The sequence below is a fragment of the Rana temporaria genome, chromosome 8, assembly GCF_905171775.1.
Source record: "Rana temporaria chromosome 8, aRanTem1.1, whole genome shotgun sequence".
Taxonomy (NCBI): domain Eukaryota; kingdom Metazoa; phylum Chordata; class Amphibia; order Anura; family Ranidae; genus Rana; species Rana temporaria.
In genome coordinates, this window is record NC_053496.1 from 74,218,101 (window position 1) to 74,234,290 (window position 16,190).

Below are 16,190 nucleotides of genomic sequence, written 5' to 3' on the forward strand. Positions count from 1 at the left end.
ATCAGTTTTGTGACAATAATGAAACACGTTTATAGTGCAATCATTGCAAAGAATGATCAATTTGTGTTAAGATTGTCTGTCATCTAATGTTTATGGGCACTTTGAAAGCATATTCAACTAACCATAAGGGTACCAACATATGTAATCAGTACTTGCATTATTGAAACTTTTTCAGTGGCATGCAATATGCTGCCTGTCTATTGTAAGATAGATTAGATGTAGTAGCAATTTTCTTCCCCAGAAAGAAGGTGTGAACAAAATAGGGATCCATGTTACTACATTGAGTAATCACTGTCAGTAAAAGGGTACACTCTTAACCAGTAGTGATTTTTCTAAATACATGTATTTTTCCAGCTTCGGATTCTTGTCGACCACAATTAGCCCCACCAAATAGTGTTTCTAACTTGTATTGGTATAACCTGATAAAAAATACATGGAGAATCCAGAAGCAGCAGAAAAAGCATATTATAGAGAGAAACTCACTGTTTTGTTGGAGTATGAATTTGTCACAGCAGAGATTCTTGTGTCTGGAAAGGTGGCAGCAGAGAGACTGTGCTAAGAATTTTAATAACCGAATGTTCAGAACAAGACCTACAATAGCCAGCAGAATACAGCATGAACAGAGAATGAATGCTATCGATGAACACACCAGAGTTTGCACCATTTGCCTTCACCGAAGTTCAGAAACCCATGGCATTTAAAAGTATGAATGGCAAATTTAAACTTAATAAACAGCATCATTCTAGTAATCTGACGGTGGGTCAACTGCACCTTTTATTATGTTACTAAAATGAATAATATTACAGTAATTAAAAGAAAAAACTATAAACTTAAATTTAAATAGGCTTAGGATAAAAAATAAAAGTATGTGCGCTGCATAGCACCCAGTCAGATTTAGGTTTCTACGGGATTAGTGCTTTCCTAAACAATAACCGAGGAGCCATGCTTAGTCTGCAGCAGCCTGATGAAAAGACTATAGTTGATTCGTTTGAGCTATTACCATATTTCCTATGAAGTGAGAGGGTAAGATATGGCAAAGAGAGTGCTGAGTTTACATCTAAACTATAAAGCAAGTCTACAGCGTAAAAAAAATTCCCAAGTTGACACAATTAAAACATTTTTTTTCAATTTTAAAATACATTTTAAATAATAGTCTAAGGAATGACTCATCGGTTACTATTTCTAGCTAAAGATATATTATTCAAATAAAGATTCTGTCAGTTCCCATTAATTATATGCCTGACTAGCAGTGGTAGCCTATTTGAACCAGTACATTTTATTGTTACAGTTGTTACAGTAGCTGTAGAAATATTAAGCTACCTATCTCTCATGCATGCTTGCCTTGCACATCTGGGTCATAAGTTTAAATCCTTGGGTTTTCTTTGGGTGCTGGTTTCTCCCACAGCACAAATTAATACAAATAAGTTTGCATGATAATGTATATCTCCATGTCAATAGTTTTTCATACAAGCACCATATAATAGTTAGTATTATAAATATATTTCTGCACAATAATCATATGGTTTCAGAGGCCATGTATTATTATTATTATACAGGATTTATATAGTGCCAACAGTTTACACATCGCTTTACAATAGAAAAGGGAGACAGTACAGCTGCAATACAATAAAATAAAATACAAGAGGGTTAGTGTAACGGAATGACCCGTGACAACCAGAGACTTTTGAAGGATGGGGGGTACACCTGTGCCAGCGTCACTAATGACTCTTGGGTCTAGGGTCACCCTGTGCCCCTTTTGGGCATAGGGTGACTGATAACTGATAATTCATGTAATGCAGGAGATCTGGACATATTACAGGTTGATTTCATGCTGACCCACAACAGGTCAATAGGCTCCTGAAAGACATTCTATTGTCCATTGTGTGATGCTAATACTGTGTCTATTGTACTGATTAAGTCTGAAAGTTCAGATGTCTCCTTTCAGGGGTAGGGAATTAGCATGTCAATTATGTTTAGTAAAGAAATGTGTTTTGTGTAACAGGTGAGGTGAATCACTTATTATCAGAGACGGAACGTCTGGGGGATAATTAACTCCTCTGAATGTCATTATCTAAAAGAATGTGATTGTAGCCCCATTGTGTGATGTGTGGGTGGAGAGTTTATTTGTTCCTTTGATTAACTGTAACATGCCTGTACTGTATATAAGAGATCTAACCATTAAAGCATAGGTTTATTCATTTGACTCAGAACACAGAGCGTATGTCTCGTCTTTCTGAGGAAATTCTTATGGATCGTGTCTGCTGGCTTGTCGGACTGTCGGATAAGCTGTTAAGGGTTGATGGATCGTAAACAGTGGTGACCGTTACAGTTAGTATGGCCCTGCTCATAAGAGCTAATCTAAAGCCTCGTACACACGATCAGTCCATCCGATGAGAACGGTCTGATGGACCGTTGTCATAGGTTAACCGATGAAGCTGACTGATGGTCCGTCTTGCCTACACACCATCGGTTATAAAAACGATCGTGTCAGAACGCGGTGATGTAAAACACAACAAAGTGCTGAAAAAAACGAAGTTCAATGCTCCCAAGCATGAGTCGACTTGATTCTGAGCATGCGTGGATTTTTAACCGATGGTTGTGCCTACTAACGATCATTTTTTTTTCATCGGTTAGGAATCCATAAGTTAAATTTAAAGCAAGTTGGCTTTTTTTTTTAACCTACGGGGCCCACACACGATCGGTTTGGACCGATGAAAACGGTCCATCAGACCGTTGTCCTCAGGTTAACCTATCGTGTGTACGAGGCCTAAGAGGGTGGGGCAAGTGATTAAAAAAAGGTTATAACTGTGGGGTATGAGCTGATGTAAGTGATAAAAGAGGCGTGATAGGCTTCCTGAAGAGATGGGTTTTCAGAGATCACCTAAAGACAGTCAGAGTAGGAGATAGCCGGGCAGATTGAAATAGAGAATTCGGGATGGTAGAGGCACTGGAGAAGTCCTGGAGACTAGCATGGGAGGAGGAGACAAGGGAGCTAGAGAGCAGGAGGTCTTGAGAGGAGTGGAGAGGAGGGTTTGGGTGGTATTTGGAGACAAGATTGATGATGTAGCTGGGGACAGAGTTGTGAATGGCTCTGTACATGACACAAGAGAGACTGCAGACATGACACGAGAGAGACTGCGGACATGACACAGACTGCGGACATGACGTAAGAGACTGCGAACATGACACCAGAGTCTGCGGACATGACGCCAGAGTCTGTGAACATGACACCAGAGACTGTGGACATGACACAAAAGAGACTGCGGACATGACCATGACACCAGAGACTGTGGACATGACACCAGAGACTGTGGACATGACACAAGAGAGACTGTGGACATGACACAAGAGAGACTGTGGACATGACACAAGAGAGACTGTGGACATGACACAAGAGAGACTGCGGACATGACACAAGAGAGACTGCGGGCATGACACAAGAGAGACTGCGAACATGACACAAGAGAGACTGCGAACATGACACAAGAGAGACTGCGAACATGACACAAGAGAGACTGCGAACATGACACAAGAGAGACTGCGAACATGACACAAGAGAGACTGCGAACATGACACAAGAGAGACTGCGAACATGACACAAGAGAGACTGCGAACATGACACAAGAGAGACTGCGGACATGACACAAGAGAGACTGCGGACATTACAAAAGAGAGACTGCGAACATGACACGAGAGACTACAGACATGACATGACACAAGAGAGACTGCGGACATGACACGTGAGACTGTGGACATGACACAAGAGAGACTGCGAACATGACACAAGAGAGACTGCGAACATGACACAAGAGAGACTGCAAACATGACACAAGAGAGACTGCGAACATGACACAAGAGAGACTGCGGACATGACACGTGAGACTGCGAACATGACACAAGAGAGACTGCGAACATGACACAAGAGAGACTGCGAACATGACACAAGAGAGACTGCGAACATGACTCAAGAGAGACTGCGAACATGACACAAGAGAGACTGCGAACATGACACAAGAGAGACTGCGGACATGACACAAGAGAGACTGCGGACATTACAAAAGAGAGACTGCGAACATGACACGAGAGACTACAGACATGACATGACACAAGAGAGACTGCGGACATGACACGTGAGACTGTGGACATGACACAAGAGACTGCGGACATCACACCAGAGACTGCTCCGTCCACCCCAATCTCTCCCTTCCTCACAAAATTAAAAAAAAACATATAGCTGCAGAGAGAGCCCAAACTGCAGGGTAGAACCATACCTCTGCTTGGATGCACACGGGCTGCAGTTCAGTTCAGGTTGGCCTGCCACATTCATCTCCACCTCTCTGAGGCTGGCCAAGCCCGCTCTCCGAGTCCCATACAATCACTGACAGGCAAGCGCCCCTGATCTCCTTGCATGCTAAGTTTTTTTGGAGAGGAGGAGGCAGATCTGAAAAAAAGCTCTCCTGTTAACCTGTGTGTTACAGTGGAGTTTTACACTAAAGTGGCTGCTGCCCTGGACATTGATAATTTCTTGGGATTTTCTCCAGGACAAAGGGCCAGATCCTCAAAAGGGATACGCCGGCGTAACTGCTGTTACGCCGTCGTATCCCTGTTTCTAACTATGGAACTGATCCACAGAATCAGTTTCCCATAGTTAGGCAGAAGATCCGACATGTGTAAGGGACTTACACTGCCGAATCTTAGGATGCAGTACCGCATCCGCCGCTGGGGGCATTTTGTGTCGAAATGCCGCCTCGGGTATGCAAATTAGCACTTACGGAGATCCACAAAGCTTTTACGCTTCATTTTTTCTCCGTAAGTTTTAGTTTGCAAACGCAAAATTAAGGCTGCTTTTACAAAGTGTAAACTGTTTACACCATGTAAAAACAGACCCTTCTGTCCAGCGACGCGATTTTTTTTTTGTTTTGAATTTTTTTTTTCCGCCGTATCTTTTTTTTTTCCCGACGCAACTTTATTGACCCGACGCGATCCACAAAGCTCGGCGTAACGTAATTTCGCGCTATGCACGTCGGGAAAATGACGTCACGAGCATGCGCAGTACGGCGGGAGCGCGCCTAATTTAAATGGGAATCGCCCCCATTTGAAGAGGAACGCCTTGCGCCGGCGGAATTTAAGTTACACAGCCGAAAATTTCTAGGTAAGTGCTTTGTGGAGCGGGCACTTAGGTAGAAATTTTAAGGCAGTGTAACTTAAATGGAAAAATTTACATTACGCCGGCTCTTTGTGGATTTGGCCCAAAGTCTCCACAGGACAACAGTAAGTTTCCCGTGAATGTGCCAGGAAATCCGTGACTGTTGGCAACTATGATAATGAATGACAACCCAATAACATGTACACAGATGCTCTACTATTGCAACATTTTTCAATAGTAGTTGTAATCCAGAAGGGGCCTAATAAAAACTTGTTTTTTGTGCTATGTTTATAATGATCTAACACTTGATTTTCTGTAAGGGTGCATTAATAATTTCATATCTGTCTGATACGGTTTGTATCTTAAGAACTTTGTTATACCTTTGAAAAACAATCTATTGCAAAGGAAGGGGCCTAATATGTTTATAATGGTAAAAATTTGTAACATTTCAGTCTTTGTAACATGTTTTGCAACATTCATGGTTCAACTGCTGTATTCAAATGTAAAAAGCAATACTTTATATATATACTATATTGTCAAAAGTATTATGACGCCTGCCTTTACATGCATACTGTATGAACTTTAATGGCATCCCAGTCATAGTCTGTAGGGTTTAATATGCAAGCACTTAGGCTTTCACACTGGGGTGGCTTGAGAGGCAGTTTTCAGGTGCTTTACAGTCGCTATTTGTAGCGCTAACATGCCTGAAAACTGCCTCAGTGTGAAAAGGGTCTTAATGCTCATATGTAGCCAAAACATTTTTGCATCAAGGACTTTGGAGCTGCCAGATCTTCTCTCTTATACCCTTTCCTAACTACACCTAACTCTGGCTGCCCCAGCATACCTGCATAGGTAAAGTCCTTTGTGTAAAGTCCATGTTTGGTAGAAGTCGAATAGAGGTGTCCATGGTAACAAGGGATCCCAATGAGTCAGTGCTCCGATGGTGGACCACAGGCCCCTGAGAGCTATTGTCAGGGTATTGAAATCATGCACTAGAGGCTTCTTGGATACAGAAAACAGCTTTACTTTTATGGAGAATGGCAGAACATATCTTACAGCATGGAACAAGAACATGAAGAATACAAGTACATAGATGGGTACATCCTGTGATCAAATTACCATAGAGAATACACACTATAATACTGCAATGCCACCTGCTAGATAGAAAGGTATAATGCATACAGTATTGTCAGTTTATTAACAACTTTGCATTACATGCTGTTGTGCTTTTCCAACACCCCTTCTCAACAGCAACTTTAATGGCCTCCCAGTCCTAGTCCGTAGGGTTTAACATTGAGTTGGCCCACCTTTTGCAGCTATAACAGCCTCAACTCTTCTAGGAAGGCTGTCCACAAGGTTTAGGAGTGTGTCTATGGGAATGTTTGACCATTCTTCTAGAAGCGCATTTGTGAAGTCAAGCACTGATGTGGACGAGAAGGCTTGGCTCACAGTCTCCGCTCTAATTCATCCCAAAGGTGTTCTATCAGGTTAAGGTCAGTCAAGTTCCTCCTCTCCAAACTTGCTCATCCATGTCTTTATGGACCTTGTTTGCTCAGCTTTTGTCGGACAGATTGACATGCACATGGGCAGAATGTCAACCGGTATTTTTTGCACCAGCAAATCTCTCCCAACATTCTTCCTGTGTGTACGGGGCTTAACATGTTGCAACACTCTACTACTATAATATGTTTATGGGGTAGATCAACTACTGTATAATATGTTTATGGGATAGATCCACTACTGTATAATATGTTTATGGGATAGATCCACAAATGTGATAAGAGCCTGGGCTAGCTCTAGTTGTATGTTTGGCTGCCAGAGTATAATTAGAATAAAACAAAATACCCCATTATTTACTTTTTTAGCAGCAAGTGAGATTAATTAACTGTCACTGAGATAAAAACAGCTATTAGGCTGAGAAAGTAAACCGCTAAACTTTACAAACTGATGGTCTGTTTTGCTGAAAATAGGCTGCACTTCACCACCTTCCCGTCATCTCTGCCTCTGAAATTCTTCTAAATAGATTGCATTGTATTTGAGGAACTGAACTTTTTGGCAGTCATCTCATTAAAGCATGAAATCAATATAACGATAATGAGATAATTGTCATCAAGTGGTTAAATCTCTCAGGAGCAAGAGATTAAAAAAACTAGTGTAGCCCTAGTATTCACCTCTTTTTACTCTTTGTATGGAAGCACTTCCCAGCACAATGTCCAATGCTGGGGATATGTTTATAAATGGCCCTCCTTTAAATGCCACCAGCCAACACTTTGCTTGGCTAGAAGTTATTAATCGTGACTGTCACTGACAGCTTGGATTCCCACTTATATTTTAGGAACCAATCAGAATTGTTCCTGATTATGAGGTCATTATAATTTAGTGATCACCTACAAGCCTTCACCTTCCAGATGAACACCCCTACAAGCTGCAGTGGCATCTGCAGTGCAACCTATAATTGTCAGATATAAATGCAGTAATAAATAATAATATCAAATAATTATTTATATACTGTGTGTGTGTGTGTGTGTGTGTGTGTGTGTGTGTGTGTGTGTAGGCAGCATTGACTCCCTTGGAGAAGAAGTCCCTTAGGAATGCAGAATACCTCCCTCCCCCTCATCTCCATAACATGCAGGGAGTTGTTCTTTGGTTCATTGAGGTAACCTGGACTGAAAAGTTTGCTTGAAATAATGGTGTAGAGGACACAGGATAAGGCCTCGTACACACGGCCGTTTTCCTCGACAAAATCCATCAAGAAACTTGGTGGCAGAGCTTTTTTGCCGAGGAAAACGGTCGTGTGTATGCTTTTCGTCGAGAAAACAGTCGTGGTTCTTGATGAGATAAAGGAGAACAAGTTCTCTTTTTTCTCGTCAGGAGTCTCAATTTCCTCGTCGTGTTTCTCTTCGGCCTGGTTTACAACGAGAAACACGTTCGTGTGTATGCTTAGAAACCCACGCATGCTCAGAATAAAGTATGAGACGGGAGCGCACCTTCGGTAAAAGTAGCGTTCGTAATGGAGATAGCACATTCGTCACGCTGTAACAGACTGAAAAGCGTGAATCGTCTCTTACCAAACTTTTGCTTAACACGCAGTAACATGAGATTAGCAAAAGCAGCCCCAAGGGTTGTGCCAGTGGAATCGAACTTCCCCTTTATAGTGCTGTTGTACGTGTTGTCCGTCACCGCGTTTGAGAACGACGAGATTTTGTCTTGACAGTGTGTATGCAAAGAAAGCTTGACAAGATTCTCGACAAGCCTGACAAGGAACTCGTCGAGGAAAACAATGTTTCTTTTACGACGAGTTTCTCGGTCGTGTGTATGAGGCCTCACACTTGATTTCTGGATCATGTGAGACGGAGGGGTTGGATTCAGCTCATTGCTCGATTGAGATTGGAGATGGTTAGACATTTAAAAAAAGGCACAATGGTTCTGGTGAGTCTGCCGTTTCTGCTCTTTCCTTCTTTTTTCCCCCAAATAATCAGTTGCAACGATTCTACTATTTTCAGCCCTCCCAAGTACTGTATATACAATATCTTATCCCTAAAGAAGGGGCAGAACTCTAAGCCACTGAATCGCGTAATCTTTTTTATATTGCCTTGCCAAAAGAACACCAATATTAAAACTTTTTGAACGTTCAGCTCATTGATTTGGTGGTTTACGTAGATTTTGTATGCACCTAGCTGCTGCCTCTGTTGCTAAAGGGGTTAGCTGTAGGAGGGTGGGAATATTTCAGCTCAATCATTGGGTTTTACTGCCCCCAACCTCATGTGTGAATGAGCCCTAAGGACTCTGGCTGTGTGAATACATTTATTATTTGTGTGGCTGGAGCCACCTGTTATTCTATGGAGACACATCAGCTGTACGAGCACACCACAAGTTCTAATTTGACAGGTGTGCAGGCATGGATGAGTGGTCCTGCATGCACACTGTCTGTTCAGAACCACACACCTGTTAATTGGACCTGGTGACGTACAACACGTACAACGTCACTATAAAGGGGAAGTTCCATTCCAACGGCGCCACCTTTTGGGCTGCTTTTGCTGATCCTCATTTTAGTAAAAGTTTGGTGAGAGACGATTTGCGCTTTTCAGTGTTCGTGCTTTTCAGTCTGTTACAGCGTGACAAATGTGCTATCTCCATTTCGAATACTAGTTTTACCAGAAAGAGCGCTCCCATCTCATACTTGATTTTGAGCATGTGCGGTTTTCTGCCTGTCTTATCCTTTCAATAAAGCAGCCCATACATTGATATTTTTCTTTCATTCCACCAATTCAACCATTCGAGGTGTATGGGAAATCCTTCCCACTGTGGTATTGTATTTTTACAGCAGGGAGCACTCCCTGCCATCAAAATACAATGATCAGTGTAGCAGCTATAGCCGGCAGCACAGATTGTTCAGGCAAAACCTGACAGGCTGGTTGTACACAAGTCGATCAATAGATCACCTTGTGTAGAAACAACCTGCCCGTATGTGGTTTCATAAAAGAAAAGCTGGCCACTCTGTGCACTCTTCTGTGAAAATCTTTTATTGGCTACATATCAAAAGACACAGTGTAGAGACCACTAACGCATTTCGGCTATAGCAGCCTTCCTCATAGTAGTAAAGCTGGGGTATGGATTTTCATTGGTTGCATGTATAAATGTGATATTGATACATGAAATGTGGTATCATGTCTTTCACTTATTAACACATTATGATCTATATATTGATTGTATATATATATATATATATATATATATATATATATATACACAACACATGCATTATATATTTTTTCCAAACTCGCTAATCAAAACTGTATGTGGTGCTGAGAAATTATGTTACTAGTGTATATCCACGGAAGATGACATTTACATATTGCAGTGTTGGTGCAGAAAACAATATATAATTACGTGTTAGCATAATGCAGAGCAATTGAATTTATATTTTATTGGAACTAGTGCAGAAATATTATATTTGCATATAAGTTAGGTTGGTGCAAAGTAATTATTTATTCATTAGTATCATTGGTGCAAATAAATTAATGTGACTGATGTTACTGAAAGGGAATACTGTTATTAGTAGACCAGACCACTGATTTTGGGCAGGGAATAGAACAGATCAGTGACGCTCTGTATGGGTCCGCCTCTGTCTTAGCTGTATCTGTCCCAACCCCACTAGTACTATTCCAAAGAGAGGCTCGGTAAGAAACCAACTTTTGCATATTGTATAGAGATCAGACTGGCCCAGAAAAAGATTTAAAAAAAAAAAGTCTGGCAGTTTTAAAGATCAGAGATACAGTACAGAAATGTTAGGCCCCGTACACACGAGGGGATCTCCGCTGGAAACGGTCCGCCGGATTTCCGGATTTGGAATTCATCCGCGGTGACGTGTCGCGCCGGAGGTAAGTACTTTCACGCATGCGTCGAATCATTACGACGCATGCGAGGGAGGGGATCGGACGGATTGATCCGGTGAGTCTGTACAGACCACCGGATCAATCCGCTGGACAGGATTCCAGCGGATAGATTTCTTAGATGCTAAGAAATTTTTATCCGCTGGAAATCCATCGGCCCGAAAAATATCCGCGGATAAATATCCGCTGGGCCGTACACACCACAGGATCTATCCGCTGGAACTGATCCACGGATAAATACCAGCGGATAGATCCTCTCGTGTGTACGGGGCCTTATGGCATTTTAATATTTTTTTTTTTAACTAATAATGGCGGCGATCTGCGATTTTTAGAGTGAATGCAACATTATGGTGGACACATCAGACACTTTTGACGCTATTTGGGGACCATTGTAATTTATATAGCGATCAGTGCTATAAAAATGCACTGATTACTGTGTAAATGACACTGGCAGGGAAAGGATTAACCACTAGGGGACGAGGAAGGGGTTAAGTGTGTCATAGGGAGTGATTCTAACTGTGGGGGACTGGGCTACGAGTGACATGACACTGGTCACTGCTCCTGATCACAGGGAGCAGTAGATCACTGTCCTGTCACTAGGAAAAACAGGGAAATGCCTTGTTTACAAAGGCATCTCCTCGTTCTGCAGCTCCGTGACATGATCGCGGGACACTGGTGGACATCGAATCCGGGGGTCCCACGGGCATGGTCACAGAGCTTGCGGCGCGCGTGTGCCCACTAGGTGGGATTTTCAAAGCAACGTACAGGTACGTTGCTTTGCCCACACGAGCCAGTATATGTTTGTGAAACGGTCAGCAAGTGCTTAAACTGTACACATTTTGTCATATACAATTTTTTAAGTTCTGTAAATCTTCTCTGAAACAAAGCTTGTATTCTGTATATTAGGTGTAACATCCAATGCTTTTATTTCTACTGCAGAATGAAGAAAGTCAGTGTTAATTGTCAGCTCACCTCTGTTACTACAGCAACCATTTCATGAAATCAAAGTTTAATTTTTGAATTATCCTGCCAGTGAAATGACCTTTAAAATCAAAGATGATGAGCTTTTGTTTTTTTGTTTTTTCAGTTTTCAAATTCAGCAAAGAAATCACTTACAGCAAGTAAAGAAACAAAGCAACACACCGCAATAGTTGTAAGCGCCATGAGTAAGGCCACTTTTCCTTCTGTATCGAACTGTAATGTAATTGTACTGTCCCCCTTTATATTGTAAAGTGCTATACATACTGTTGGCACTATATATACAGTGGATATATAAAGTCTAAAGAAATTTCAGGTTCCTGTGATGTAAAAAAAATTAAAAACAAGGATAAATAATTTCAGATTTAATGTGACCTATGTACAGATGTGCTCATAAGTTTACACACCCTGTCCGAATTTATGATTTATTGGCCATTTTTCAAAGAATATGAATGATAACAAAAAAACATTTCTTTCACTCATGGTTAGTGTTTGGCTGAAGCCATTTATTATCAATCAACTGTGTTTACACTTTTTAAATCATAATGACAACAGAAACTACCCAAATGACCCTGATCAAAAGTTTACATACCCTGGTGATTTTGGCCTGATAACATGCACACAAGTTGACACAAAGGGGTTTGAATGACTATTGAAGGTAACCTTCCTCAACTGTGATCTGTTTGCTTGTAATTGGTGTGTGTGTATAAAAGGTAAATGAGTTTCTGGACTCCTGACAGACCCTTGCATCTTTCATCCAGTGCTGCACTGATGTTTCTAGATTCTGAGTCATGGGAAGAGTACAAGAATTGTCAAAGGATCTGCGGGAAAAGCTAGTTAAACTGTATAAAACAGGAAAGGGATATAAAAAGATATCCAAGGTATTAAGAATGCAAAACAGCAGTGTTCAAACTCTTATCAAAAAGTCAAAAATTAGGGGTACTGTTGTAACCAAACCACGGTCTGGTAAACCAACAATAATTTCAGCCACAACTGCCAGGAAAATTGTTTGAGATGCAAAGAAAAACCCACAAATAAATTCAGGTGAAAAACATGTGGTGTGGCTGTTTCAAGATGCACAATAAGGAGGCACTTGACAAAGATGGGCTGTCCCCTGCTCTGTTCTTCTGTTATCAGCCTGATAACTCCTGACAAGTTCTCCGCCACATATGATAAAAGCAGCCAGAGTTTTGTGTTGGGGAGGATGCTATAAATAGATTAGCAGAGCCCTGAACTATTCAACGATCAGCTCTGAAAGTCTCTACCTATGAGAAGAGGGGGTGTGGTATCTTTCCTCCAATCAGCTGTCTTGGCTGTATGCCCAGACTTCACTGCAGTGTTGAACAGGAAGAGAAAATCTCCTAACATGATCTGAACTTTCTAAACAGTATATAAAGCTGAAGACAAAATATATACATGTAAAACGTATTCAGGGATATTTGGTTCTTCCATGTGTATCATCGAGGCTGTTCACTTCCCTGGTTATATGTGAGAGTTTACATACGCTTTAATTTTACTTTTTTAGTGACCAAATTCTGGCAACATTTTGCTACTTTCCTTTCCAAGACTTTCTCCAGGTAAACCAGTGTTGTTATTATAGTGGTCATTGATTGGCAGTAAAAAAAAAAAAAGTTAATTTTCCAGCTGTGTTTACTCTGGGACCCCATTCAATTGTGCTCAGGCCTAGCAAATGGTATGCTTATCGTATATGTGGCAATTACCCAAAAGTGCTACATTTTTCTCCAAGTAGTCACCACTGGGTGCTTACTATAAGGCTCAAATGAGTAAGGTAGGCATTGTCAACTAAACAGTGATCACCATGAGGGATGAACTTGTTTGGGCATTTATCCAAACACTGAACCTGTTAGTCCATTTAGTGGGAGATGAATGTCATAAATAATAGCATGTTTTCTACCACTACAACACATGATGGCTTCCTGCATTAAGAAATTGAGGGGGGGGGGGGGGGGGCACAGCTGCATTCTTAGCAACCAGTGATATCACCCAGCTCCATTCATTTCTTGGGCAGATGCATGTTCCCCAGGACAGTGCTCACCCCTCTCCCATGCCAATTGTTTGACAATTCCTGAACCATTACCCTAGAAAATGGGCATTACAGATTTTTAACATTCAGCTACCATTGACTTGTGGGTTTCAGATTTGCCACCTGAACCGAATCAAAGAACATGGAGCTCATCCCTAATCACTACTTAAGCTTTTGTTTTTGTTTTTTATTTCGAAGAGTATACTTATACCTCAATATAGAATAAAAGTCACATATATATTCATGCTACAAAAAGCAAGTTCAGCATATTGCAAAAAAACTCCCAGAATTAAATAACTTGACAACCTTTGTAATATTATTAAAACCATTATATAACCATTACAAGTAAGATTAAAACAATGCAGGGATGTAATAAAAATAAGGGCTGTTTAAAGATTAGCATCTAATTGTATGGCTAATAGAGGTGAACCTCCATGTACAGTTTCTTCTACTGTATAGTCTGTTGTCATTTTAGTCATCTGCTGCAAAGGATGAATTGTGATCACATGTATCTTACTGTTGTTTTCCAGATAATCCGTGTACTTTAACCACTGTATGAATTGTGTACCGCTGTCTTCATTTTAGTTTTGAACACTCTTTTTAGTATAGAAGGTTTTTTTTTTTTTTTTTTAATACATCAATGTTCAACCTAAATAACCCCAAATGCTTTCAACAGCAAATCAATACAAAAGCTGTAAATGGATTCCAAATATCAATTCAGGCATATTTGAAAGTTATAAAAAAAAAAAAAAAACACATCAAGCATACATTGTACAACATAAAATGACTGTCAATGATTGGAGTTCTTCTTTAACACTGATTTTAGAAAAGCTATTGTCAGCTATATAAGCTATGGCTGTCCAGATTTTTCATTTGCAACATGGAGCTCTTAAAATTATGATCTGTCTTATTGTAAGGAACATGGCTGGACTCCTGTAACATTTGTTTTTCTATGTACAGTACTCTGATTGGACTGTGAATTCAGTCATTATCTTTTCCTAGCTTTTTCCCATGGTGGTTAAGCTGTATCTATAGAGACATTCTACTGAATCTTTTGCACACCTTAGCCTTGTCCACAGTTTATGCCGGGTGTGATAGGGAATTTGTGTATGGCGCCACCATTTAAAAGTGGGGAAATAAGAATTTTCACCAGCGATATTTGATAGAGTGATAGTCTTGCCCCTAAAGGGGTTGTAAACCCTCATGTAATGGGAAAAACTGTTTGTGATGCAGCTGCCCCCCAAAGTCCCCCTTTTACTTACCCAAGGGCCCCTCTTGCCGCTCTCCGGTGCCCTCTGACGCTTACCGGAGCCTCTGGCAGCGGCGGAGGTGATCGCGTCCTCTCCCTGGCATGATATGCAGATGAGTGAGGGGAAGGTGGCTCCCACCTGTCTCCATATCATTGCAGGGCGGAAGTGATGTCAAAACGTCACTTCTGCACATTTTTTTTTTTATTATTATTGCATTTTAGTGTATATATATATATGAGATCTGAGGTCTTTGTGACCCCAGATCTCATATTTAATAGGTCCTGTCATGCTTTTTTTCTATTACAAGGCATGTAATGTATTCAGAAAGATATTACTCACCAAGATGCACCAGCGGAATGTATTTTCGACGGCGTAAGGCGGCGTAACTGTAAGTGGGCGTCACCCCATGCAATTGATGGTCCGACCGTGTCGCAGAGAGATACGTCGGGCGTATCTTAAACAGCGCATGCGCTGTGACTTCGCCGGACTGTCTGCCCCCATCTGCGCATGCGCACAACTGCGCCCGGCGTAACCTGTAAGATACGCCAGCCCAGTGCATAAATATGCCCAGACATGCGCCCGTCACATGCAAAAGTACCCAAGCATTTTTTCTTACTGCTAGAACTTTTGCATCTTGCTTTTTGGGGGAAGTATGGCTGCACCAGAGTCTTCAGGTGACCGGAGGAAGTCAAATTTTAGCCCAGAGGAGAAGGCCATTATTATTGGTGGGCTCTCCCAACATGGTGCCCGCCTCTATGGGCCACAGAGTGGCAACACTGGCAAAGCAGACAAAAAACGCATCTATGCGGAGCTAACCACACAGGTCAATGCTCTCGGTGTGGCGGAGAGGGAGCCTAAGCATATCTGCAAAAAAATGAATGACCTGCGGAGACCAGCCACAAGGATCACCCTGACGCCAGAGGACATGGTCGTGGCCAGGTTCCTGGATAGGGAGCTGGTGGAGGGCCTGGAGGGCTTCGATTCTGGGGATCAGCCCTTCAGGACAGGTAAGTGTGTTTTATCTTCTTTCTGGTGTGTAGCATGTGTGGGGGGGCAAGGGAAAATGTGACAAGTGTATGGGTCCACCAACATGTGAATGTTTTGTGTCATCCACAGATGTGCAGGATGGAGCTGGGCCGTCATCGGCTACTGGGCGACCCACCCCATCCATGGTGGAGAGTGCCCTTACCTCAATGCTTGAGGAAGTGGAGGAGGAGCACGTCGGGGTAGAGGAGGATGCCGTGTATCTCATGGAGGAGACCCCCATACCTGGCCCCTCCCAAACCTCCCCCCCATGAGAGATACCCCCTCACGGGTCTCAATCCCTATCAGGGATAGCCCCTCACGTGACACCATCCCCTCCAGGGATTCCCCCTCAA

The 16,190-nt window shown here is 41.9% G+C and overlaps 1 long non-coding RNA gene across 1 annotated transcript in view; it reads left to right on the forward strand.

Moving 5' to 3' along the window:
• The window catches only part of LOC120947072, a 49,435-nt gene extending 37,551 nt beyond the window's left edge, over positions 1–11,884 (forward strand). Inside the window, exon 3 of the long non-coding RNA XR_005750818.1 lies at positions 11,627–11,884. This is a non-coding gene — a long non-coding RNA (uncharacterized LOC120947072). The remainder of the gene's footprint in view (positions 1–11,626) is intronic.
• Positions 11,885–16,190: the final 4,306 nt, after the last annotated feature.